A 12,286-nucleotide genomic window follows, 5' to 3' on the forward strand; every position below is an offset into this window, starting at 1 on the left:
TTAATCTACTGTATGCAGTTTAATGAAAACCCTATGCAACGGCTACTTGCTGAGAACCTGGCAAAAAAAGAATGTGGCAAAGGAGGGTGGGCACCTGGTTTTAGGTGATGCAAATAAAAATGTCTATCGATGATCTAAGTAACAAGCAAAAAGGGATGGGGAAATGTTTGCTGCTGGATAAACAAATAGAGTTGCAGACATATGAAAAAGAGAGATCCAGGGTACTCCATCCCAGTTTGAATCAAATGCCAGAAATTAACTGAAGAAATGTTAGGAGCAATAATGTGTCATTGATTCATGTGATGTGTTGTGATGTCAGGTTGCTGTATCCAGAAAGCTAAGTCTCTGCTGTCTCCTTCTGGCTGGCCACCTTGTCTTATCAGATCGTTTCTCTATATCTGCTGACCCGGATCGCTCTGTGTTTGGTGAATTCTTGGATCTTTACTTAATGGCAGCCTGAAGGAGACCGAAGTATTATTTTGCATGGACCCAAGGTAAGTCCTTTCTTGAATATAGCTAATTTACTTAACCATAGAATTGTATCCTAAGCTTAATCATTCGTAGTCCAATGAATGGGCCCCACAGGGGCGGGGGGTGGAATGCCAATGCAGAACTGAGTGGAAAGAGCCACATTCATGGCTCAATGCACTTTTTGCCTTAAGTAACGTTCCAATCTTACTGTTTGATAGCTTACCAAGCCCTGACTAAATCAACTACTAGGCCATAAATAAGCGCTCTTATATAAAAGCCAATAAATTGCAGCAAACTTGCTGTGGAAGTTTAGGATTAATGTATATGCATTACAGTATTATTGTATAGTAGATACAAGTTCACAAATCAATCAATGGCCAATATAAATATATAGAACATATATTGTAACTTTATAGAACAAATAATTTTAATAATCCAGAGAATTATGACATTTCTAGCATGTTCAGTTGAGACTGCTAATACAGTCTCTCAATAGACACTCACTGAATAACAACTTTTCTGACACATAACTCTTGTATCCCTGTGTGAGCAGCAGACACTATTAATAATGCAGCTGGGTTTGGATACAATGGCATATCTGAGGATGGGACAGATAGATGGGATCTGCTGTCCAATCTGGATATTGTGAAGATTGAGGTAAGAGAGAAGTATACTGAGTCAGACCATACAAACATTCAAATACAGATATGGGATTTATTATCTGGAATCTTTGAGGCCTAGGATTTTCCAGATGAGGGTTTTTCTGTACAACCACATCTTAAGGCTGCTTAAAATGTATCTAAACGTTAAATAAATGCAGCAGGATTTTTTGCCATAAATATGGATTCATACATCTAAGTTACTGTTTTATGAAGACAGCTATCCACTGTTTTATCAATACTGAGAAAACTGAATTAATTAAAACCAAATTATTTGCTTAAACTTGACTCTATCGGATATGCCCTTCCTATAATTCAAAGGTTCTGGATATCATAATTCGAGATATGGGATCCCATACCTGTTTTTTCCTCTTTTATGTCTTTCTGTTACATTTCATACATTATATTTCCTATGTGTCTTACTTTGTTCTTGCTTTCTCTCCCAGACAGCTACAAGCTTCAAGATGTTTATCGATAACTGGAACATTCAGACAGCAGTGTGGTTGAAAGAGTTACGTACAAAAATTAGTGACACTACAAATTGTCTACTAGTTTTCCATTCCTAGTTGTTCTAAAACTAGGCCAGACCCCACCATATTTCATCCTAGCTCTGAAAATGGCAGGCCTTGTGTGCCTTGTATTTATGGTCCAATCTTCTGATATATGGGAAAGGTTAATGCTATTCTTTGGGATTTTAAATATGCTCACCATGCTACATTAAAAGTGATTCTGTCATTGGAAAACATGTTTCTACATTTATTTTACATTACAAAATGCATCAGCCAATAGCTCCAGCAGAATCAGTTTTTCAAAAGAGCAAACAGAAATCTGAAAGTAGTTCCATTGTGAGGAGCAATACATTTTTTTAATAAAATACAATAAATTTAAATTATTACATAATAAAATATTAAATGGTAGAATGAATTATGTGCAATGAACACAGTATAATATAGTAATAAAAATGATACCATAAAAATCATGACAGAATAAAAAACAAATAAATCCTGATTAATGATTGTTCTGTACTCTATAAATGTCAATACATAATCTTTTCTAAGAATTCATGTTCAGCTTCATTCCCTCAAATATAGGACTTGGAGCTTTGACATCCATCTTTGTTAGTTTCAAAGATTAAATAGTGTCTATCTCTATCAATTTTTCTTACATAGGGCCAGATTCAGTTTGATGAGGAAAGCTTATTTACTATGTAATTCCAGGTTTTCCCATAAAGCCAGTTGCAATTCAATGAGAAAAACTTACTGTTTATCACATGCAAACTCCCTTAAATTCTGAACCTAAATTAGGAGAAACATTTTTTTTCCTCAAATTGAATGTTGCCCATAAGGTTTAATGTCATAAACCATAATTTATATATATATATATTTTTTTAAAATCATGGGATTGAATATGGTCCTATCTGATAAAAGAAACAGGATACATGTAAAAAGAATTATACCAATATTAAGCCTAGGTGAATGGCTCCCTATGTACAACTTCATACTTAACACATTTATGTCCCTTCTTCTCTTTCAGGGTTTGTTATGATCGAAGCCCATATAACCCTCTGTTCTCCACATTCATGTTGTCAGCTTTTTGGCATGGAGTACATCCGGGCTACTACCTCACCTTTCTCACTGCTGTGCCCATCACTCTGGCTGCCCGGCGTGTAAGTAACTTACATTTAGGGGCCGATTCACCAAGGGTCGAATATTGAGGGTTAATTAACCCTCGATATTCGACTATGAATTAAAATCTTTCGACTTCGAATATCGAAGTCGAAGGATTTTGCGCAAAAACTACGATCGAACGATCGAAGGAATAATCCTTCGATCGAACGATTAAATCCTTCGAATCGAACGATTCGAAGGATTTAAATCCAATGATAGAAGGAATATCCTTCGATCAAAAAAACTTAGGAAAGCCTATGGGGAGCTTCCCCATAGGCTAACATTGAGTTCGGTAGCTTTTAGATGGCGAACTAGGGGGTCGAAGTTTTTTCTTAAATTTTTTTCGACTATCGAATGGTCGAATAATCGAACGATTGTTAGTTCGAATCCTTCGATTCGAAGTCGTAGTCGAAGGTCGAAGTAGCCCATTCAATGGTCGAAGTAGCCCAAAAAACACTTCAAAATTCGAAGTTATTTTACTTCGAATCCTTCACTCGAAGTTAGTGAATCGGCCCCTAAGTATTGATTGTGACTTTTGCCAAAAAGCAGAAGATAACTTATTTTCTTCAACCTCTCTAAAGATGGTCATACATGGGCTCGGATAAGAAATGTGCAGTAGCTTTGGCTGATGTTTCAATAGTCATCCAACTGGCTTTCTCAATTCGAATTGAGAAAGCCAGGTGGATTAATAGTGAAACGTCTTCTGAAGAAAAAATACTGTTGATTTGACTTACTACTATAGATATGTAGAGGGAAGGTACATATCTCCCAGAATGTCCTATGAGACCCAGCATGTGAGGAGAATAAGAGAGGTTGGGTGCAATCAGCAGGTAATTAGTGCAGCTGCTATGAGTGATGTAAATGCTTGAAGTAGCCACATGTCCAAGGAAGCAAAAAAAAAAAGACAAAAGAGATGCTCTATTGGCTTAGACTTTAAGACTTTTTTCAGCATATGATGTCACTGACATAAGATTGAGGCAGATGTAGCTTCATCTTATCAGTTCACCAGGTATAACCTGGCGAAGCAGACTCTGGCGAAAAGGGTAAAGTAGTGAAAACTTCGCACTTTGATGAATTTGCAGAGTAATGATCGTTTGCCTGCATGAAAATTCGTCTGGCGAAAGGGTGCAAAACTTCATTAGCGGTGAGTTCTGTAACTGGAGAATAGTCCACTTCACCTCTTAGTAATTGATAATGTCCCTGTGGATTGTCTTTTTGGCAAATTTTTGCTAGCTAAGGCCACTTGACCCTTTAGTAAATCTGCCCCTAGGATTGCAGCAGAGAAATTGGAAAAATTCCTGTGCTAGAGAGTTATAACTGAGGTATGGACTAACCACCCAAGGGGTGCTTAAATTTTGCTGTAAAGAACAAGATCTGTGCAGCCTGTTGCCCAGCGGAAAAGGCTGTTCTGGCTAATGAACAAAAACTCTTGAGTTACTGTTAATTTTTTGACACTGTTACAAATTACTCTTAAAAACTCTATAAAACAGACGAATTTCTGTGTAACGGTGCCTGGGTGTCACTGCTTTTCTACTTTGAACATTTATTGCTAAGGATAATATTTGAGTGAATTCCTGCAATTAGTTATCAAACATGAACTGTATCAGGGGATCCAGGGAGTTGCCTGAGGCCATAGGCTGATTATGGGTTTAAATTTTGCATTAACTCTTTCCTCTGTCACTAACAGGTGAGGCGAACCATACGCCCATGGTTCCAGGGTAATGCTCTAAATAAAACAGTGTATGCTGTGATCACCTGGTTGTGTACTCAGATAGCAATAAGTTACACTGTGGCTCCATTTATGCTGCTTGAGCTTGGTTTGTCACTGAAACTTTACAGGTAAGATTAAAAAACCCAGCTAGTACAAATAAAAATGATAGGGGTATATAAAAGAGCAAAACAGAAATTCTTTGGTGTAAAAGCTTAGACATATACTACAACAACAATTTGCTGAGTTCCCAATTACAATCTGAGGGTGGGGGTAAATTCCAAAAGCTGTCAACAGCTGACATGCAAGGGGATTGTAGGTGTGGTCTTCCTGTGATGTCACCGTGCATGCTTGCAATGCTCAGTGATGTCACTGAATGCTTACTGTGCATGTGCAGTGAGCGAACATTGAGACTTTCATAAGCATCAGCAGACTGGGGGCAGGTAAGAAAAACTAGGTACTCCTAAGATTTTTTGGATGTTGACAGCTCTGCACTTACATTTTTCTTGCAGATCTCTTTGCACATACTCCCTGTGTTGTTAATTTTGGTACTTCCCAATACCTCAAAACCTCACAGTGCAGAGAAGAGCAGAAGCACCACTACAGCATGTGAAAAGAATTTCAATCAAATGAGGAAAGAAACTTGAAGGAGTCAGCGGAAGATGGCAAATGTGTGTGAGTGTGTAGGAGCAATTGCATGACAGCTTTCCTTTTTTCATTCTGAAGGGCAAGCTGTGATTAAAATATAAGGTTCACCTGTGTGAAGTTTGCAGCATTGTGCTGCTCTGTGCAGGTCTAGACTGGGATTCACAATAGGCCCTGGCATTCCAAGTACACAGAGGCCCAAGCAGCCCTCCACCAGCCCAATAAATAGTGACTGTCTATGGCAACTTACAGCAGCCCCTCTGGCATTTGCCAGAACCCACAGATTGCCAGTCCGGGCCTGGCTTTGTGTAGAATTGTGCTGATTGTGATGTCTGGATACAGTTTTTGGCACTACTGTTTTTCTAATTAGGAAACAGAGCTCATTTATTAACTGAAAGCATATTTACACCAGTGCTGTAACTGATGCAGCTAATGTAAAGCTTAACATTGTACTGCTGGTGAATAACCAAAGTAAATTTCTGATTCATTGCTAATCGTGATGCACAGGTCAGGAATTAGTCAACCTGCTGTCACACTAACCCATCAATTCTCAACCCAGAATGTTCAGAAGATATTTCAAGACCCATCACCACCTCCCCTCAGAGGATGTTAAAGATGATGTCAGGGTGAGCAGGCTCTGGGCAATACTATCACACCAACAATGAAATAAGGGATGGGGAGTCCATTCTCATGACAGATACTGTGCAGTGGGCACCCACAAGTTTCAGGTCAGCCTGTGCATCACTAGTTGCCATGGGTTATTGCAGGCCTGGACTGAGAATTAAAATAGGCCCTGGCATTTCAGGTACACAGAAGCCCAAACAGCCCACACAGAGGCCCAAATAGCCTCCACCAGCACACTAAATACTGACTTTCTATGGCACCTTATAGCAGCCCCTCTGGCATTTGCCAGAACCCACAGAGTGCCAGTCCGGGCCTGCCTTATTGGTGCACATTTGCCCATTTTAGTAAGTTAATCTTGAAGGGCAAGATATACTAACATAGATAGATATGTTTCACCAGTGCAACTACCCCATAGCATAACTGTAGCTGGCTGATCAAAGTTGTACTCAGCTTGTAGTTATCTGCTCTTTGCTAGAGTAGGGTAACTGCACTGGTGCAATAGAGCCTATGTTCATAAATTAGCCTTTATTGTTCCCCATGGTGCTCATAAGCACATGAAACTTTATATAATTCAATATGCTCTTTGAGAACAGTTGTGCGTTTACAAGGCCACAGACTAATTTCTGTGAAATACAACCTTGTGGTATTATTTATGTATTTGTGTAGCACTGGCCAGCAATCTGAGAAATTGCCGTACAGTTTATGTTTGTTTAGGGTTGTACTAGTTAATGTATTATGTAACAAGACAAATAGCAAACTGAAACAGAACCCTCATATAAATATACAAATCTGATTATAATAAATGCATTAAAATACTAGCTAAATCTCCCTCTTAAAATATGAGTTACTACAGCAAAGCATTGTTAATACTGTATGTAAATGAATTGGTACATTGTTATTCTGTAAAGATGAGGCATGCATATAGTATGGCAGAAACAAGAATATCAGATCACATATCAGTTTTTTTTTTATATAAAGAGGTAATTATTTTATTTAAAAATATTTTAACTGAGCACTTATTATAAGTATCTGAGTAATGCATGTTGATTTCAACTGATGCGTGTCAAAAATGCAAAGAAATATTTTTATGTCAACATTAACAGAGATCCATTGTCACGGTCTTCCATCAGTTCATATACACACTTAATGATGTGGTGTGGATAAATATAGTTACATTAGATAAACAATATGGCGTGTCATACTACAATTTCTTAATAATGTTTTAAGTGACACTGCCATCAGGTGGAAAACTATACCATCTGCCTCCGCCTAAGAGGTGTATGGCTCAGAAATGCTCAAGCATGTTTTTAAGTTGAGGTTATTGTCTCGGGTGCTTTAGGCACTGGGTTTTTAATATATTATTATGGGAAGCAGTGAGATGTGAAGAGGGGCTTCCTGAATGCTGCAGTTTTTGCCTGTGCCAGCTCAAACTCCCATTATTATGTATCTGCACCATAGAAGGAAGATCCACTTGGTAGAGTATTTGAAATAGGATAATTAATTGTACAACTGGAAAGATTTACTATTACTATATTAATACACTTAGAGAACAGAAAAGTCTTACATAAAGATCGTTTCCCTTGCCAGGGGTGCAGGTTAACATAAGTGGAATATTCTTAAAAAATCTCTTGTTGCCAACCCCATTACGTCATAGTACTGACATCACCCTGCCCCCTGATATCACTGTTCCCCACCCCTTCTCATAATAAACCATACTCACTGACAACACTGTCCAGATCCTGCACAAGCAAAAGGTAACCCTAACCAGTATCTCTGGTTAAATTATTTCAATTATAGTTGGAGGTAAGGCAAAAAAACCACTACTACACTTAAATAGAAAAGAAAGGTCTTACATAAAGATTGTTTCCCTTGCTAGGGGTGCAGGCCAACCCCATTACGTCACTGTTCCCCACCCCTTCACATAATAAGCCATACCCACTGACATCACTGTCCACTGATTCACCACAAGCAAAAGGTTGTTAACCCTAACCAGCACCTCCGGTGGTGGAAACAATTTTCATATGATAGGTGGTCTTTAATTCTGTAGAAGTACATACACAAATGATATCTGTTGACCCTTTAAGAGATGTGCCCTCTTCTTAAATAATTTGAATTATGTTAGACGGCCAGGCAAAGAAAATAAGGGAAAATCGGTTAAAGGATAAGTAAACCTTAAAAATAAGTGAATGTAAAATTGATGAGGGGGCTATTTTAAGCATGTTTGCCATGTACATTCATTATTTATTATTTTTTAATTCCAAGATATTAAGGGATACATGTACTGTTAATATGAATGGATTTTGTTACAACAGCGCCACCTGCTGGTCATTTTCCCACCAGTCTGACCACCAAGTAGTCAAGGAAGTTGTCAGGAGAAAGAAAGAGGCTGCTCTGATGTTCTTCAGCTTAGGAAAAAAATTAAGAACTTTTCTCAAACTTTTCCAACACAAACATTGTCCTGATTATGAAGACATGCAAGGGCAAATTCATCAAGGGTCGAATATCGAGGGTTAATTAACCCTCGATATTCGACTGGGGAATGAAAATCCTTCAACTTCGAATATCGAAGTCGAAGGATTTTGCGCAAATACTTTGATCGAACGATCAAAGGAATAATCGTTCAATCGAACGATTAAATCCTTCGAATCGAACGATTCGAAGGATTTTAATCCAACGATCGAAGGATTATCCTTCGACCAAAAAAAGTTAGCCAAGTTTATGGGGACCTTCCCCATAGGCTAACATTGAGTTCAGTAGCTTTTAGGTGGCGAACTAGGGGGTCGAAGTTTTTTCATAAAGAGACAGTACTTCTACTATCGAATGGTCGAATAGTCGAACGATTTTTAGTTCGAATTGTTCGATTCGAAGTTCGAAGTAGCGCATTCGATGGTCGAAGTAGCCAAAAAAAACACTTCGAAATTCGAAGCATTTTTTCTTCTATTCCTTCACTCAAACTTAATGAATGGGCCCTGTAATATATATATATTTATTCACATACCATCTGCGTCCAAAGTTTCATACCTCATTAGGACCTTTATCCTCCTAATGAGGACTGAAACATTGTACACAAATCGTATGTGAATATGTTTTTTTTAGTTATCTAGAGTGTGCTGGTCCTACCTGTAAAACTGTAATACTTATTTTTGACCATGTACCTCAACAAAAAGCAGTGATAACAAGCTGGTTGCCTGTACACATATTTTTTGGGGGAAATTAGCTATAGTAGGCAGGTAAGCAGAGGATCAGGAGCTTAAAGACAGGGACACAGTGTCTGCAATTAAAAACACAGGTTTGTTAAGGAAAAGTGTTCCAACATAAAGTCACATACAGGAACACAGTTCATCAGCATTTTAACAGCATGCATTCAAGACACTGGGGTGCTCACCATAAATGGTGGTTTCACTGAGGTGCTCACCATAAATGGTGGTTTCCACATCAGCAGCATCACACTTCCCCTCCACTCTATTAGGTTTCCAGAGAGCATTATGATGTAGGAACTTGTCGGTGCTATATAAATAAATGACGATGATGATATATATATATCTATCTATCTATATATATATTGTGACAGGGTGTTTGGGAAACACCACTATATCGGAGGAAAGTGCATTTAAAAGAGTGCGTTTAAACTGCATGATATGTGTTGCAGAGCCCAGCACAGGTAGGGTTAATATTCCTTCTGAGCCAAGCAATCAAGTGGCAGCTGAGAGAGGAGCTACCTGAAAATGTTAAAGGACCAGTAACATAAAAAAATTAAAAAATTGTTAGTATACAATGAAAAAAAAAACACCAAGAAAAAATAAACTTTAAAATAACACAGCCTTTATTAAGAAATAACTTACCGAAACTCAGCTTGCGCTCCTCTTCAGAAAAGGAGAACGGAGAATATGCAGGCACTTGAGCTGCTGCCCTCCCTTCTGAAGTTTGCAGCTCCCTGACAGCAGTGGGGGGCTGGAAATAAGTAAGTCAAAAAACTTTCACCCTGGCCACCAATGTTTGTTTTTTTGTTTTTCTTTAAACTTGTGTGGATGAGGGGAACGCTGCGACAAAACGCATGTGCCAAATCACATGCGACAGAAATAAGGTAAGTGAATGCATTGTCGGATGAAGTCTCAGCATTGTCGCAGAGCGTCCTTGTAGTCCTACCCTGAGGGGGGTCCTACCACCAATAGTTTTTAAAAATAAAACTTTGGGGGGGGGGGGCTGGCCATTAATGTTTTTTTAACTTGCAGGTGGGGGGCTGGCCACCAATGGGTCTGGGCTGGCCTGGGGTTATGTATGGGGCCCCACGATTTCTGATGGTGGCACTGCTGGCTATAGCTGGACAGGGTGGGAACTACAAAATAGAGCTGGCTACTGTTCCTGTATAAACTATAACAAACAAGAGAAAGTTGTGCTCACCACAAATTTTTAAAAACATTAAACAGGGGTGCAATGAAGCTGTGACCACAATATTACATACAAATACAAGAGTCCTCTGCACTCAACCTATTATCAATATATTAGGGACATTGAGACATTTAAAAACTACAAATCTGTTAGGACAGAAGCTACATTTAATGAATATAAACACTATACTAAATGTTGTAAATCAGTAATCCGGAAGGCAAAGAAAGGAAATGAAGAGTGCATTGCGGCGGAGGCTAAACCTAACCCCAAGAAGTTTTTTAAATATATTAATAGTAAGAAGATGCAGATTGAGAGTGTTGCTCCATTAAATAATGGTACCAGTAAGGTTGTAACAGATACAGAAAAGGCAAATGTGCTAAATCAGTTCTTTTCTTCAGTGTATACAATAGGGGAGTCTGAATTCCCAGGCTTACTTCATAGCTGCACTGATGGTTCAGCTCAATCTAGTCAGTGGCTGACTCAGGATATGATCCATAAAGCTTTAATAAAAATGAATGTAAACAAGGCTCCAGGGCCTGATGGAATACACCCCCGGGTCCTAAGAGACCTTGGTTCAGTTTTAGACCAGCCCCTATTTCTTATTTTCTCAGATTCGCTTTCATCTGGTATGGTACCTATGGATTGGAGAAAAGATGATGTAATTTCAATATTTAAAAAGGGATTACAATCTCAGCCTGGCAATTATAGGGCAGTAAATTTGACATCGGTGGTGGGCAAATTATTTTAAGGCTTGTTAAGGGATCACATTCCAAATGTTGTCCTAGTGAATGGCATTATGAGCAGAAATCAGCATGGCTTTATGATGGATAGGTCATATCAGACAAATTTGATTGCTTTTTATGATGAGGTAAGTAAGATGCTGGACAGTGGGGGGCAGTTGATGTGACCTATTTGGATTTTGCCAAAGCGGTTGATACCGTGCCCCGCAAACGACTGCTTTCTAAACTAAGGTCTGTTGGGCTTAATGAAGCCGTTTCTCATGGATAGGAAACTGGCTTCAGGATCGGGTACAGAGGGTGGTTGTTAATGGTACATTCTCTGCCTGGAGTAAGGTTCTTAGTGGGGTCCCTCAGGACTCGGTATTGGGTCCACTTTTATTTAACTTGTTCATTAATGATTTAGGGGAGGGTGTTGTAAGTAATGTATCAGTGTTAGCAGATGACACAAAACTATCCAGCCCAATAAATTTCATCCATGATGTGTCATCCTTGCAACAGGATCTTGACAAACTGGCAATCTGGGCAGCTAAGTGGCAAATGAGATTCAATGTTGATAAATGTGAAGTCATGCACCTGGGATGTAACAATATCCAAGCCACTTTTTTGAACTAGGCAAATCCTTAAAGGGATACTGTCATCGGAAAACATGTTTTTTTCAAAACAAATCAGTTAATAGTGCTACTCCAGCAGATTTCTGCACTGAAATCCATTTCTCAAAAGAGCAAACAGATTTTTTTATATTCAATTTTGAAATCTGACATGGGGCTAGACATTTTGTCAATTTCCCAGGAGGAGGGGGTCATTCTTCCAGTTTATAGAGCACTGGTAATATGCCGTACAGTTTTGGTTGAAGTAGAAATACGTTGGCACTCAATGCAAGTGAAATGCAGGGTTACCCCTTGCTGTTTATTTTTGTGCGAACGTGCAACGTTTCAGGGCGAACCCCTTTATCAAGCAAGCATCACTTGCCTTGAGTGCCAGCGTATTTCTACTTCAATACATTGGGGGTTGCCGTACTCTCTACACTGTGCACCAGGCGTTCTCTATGAAAGATACCAGAGTGTGCTCTGTTTCACCTTGTTCCAGTACAGTTTTGGTCCCCTTCACTCAAACAGGACATTAGTGAATAAGAGAGGATGCAGAGAAGGGCAATTAAACTGGTAAAATGTATGGAAAATCTTAGCTATGAGGAAAGACTGGCCAAATTGGGGATGTTCACGCTGGAGAAGAGGCACTTAAGGGGTGATATGATAACTATGTATAAATATATAAGGGGATCATTTAATAAATAATCTCTCTAATGCTTTATTTACCAGTAGGTCTGTCCAGCTGACACAAGGTCACTCATTCCCGATTAGAAGAAAAGAGGTTCCGCCTAAATAT

At 38.9% G+C, this 12,286-nt stretch overlaps 1 pseudogene; it reads left to right on the forward strand.

Annotated features, from left to right (window-relative positions):
- Positions 1-3,526, forward strand: part of LOC108707476 — a 32,690-nt pseudogene extending 29,164 nt beyond the window's left edge.
- The last annotated feature ends 8,760 nt before the right edge of the window (positions 3,527-12,286 follow it).

Source organism: Xenopus laevis, chromosome 2L (assembly GCF_017654675.1).
Source record: "Xenopus laevis strain J_2021 chromosome 2L, Xenopus_laevis_v10.1, whole genome shotgun sequence".
NCBI lineage: Eukaryota > Metazoa > Chordata > Amphibia > Anura > Pipidae > Xenopus > Xenopus laevis.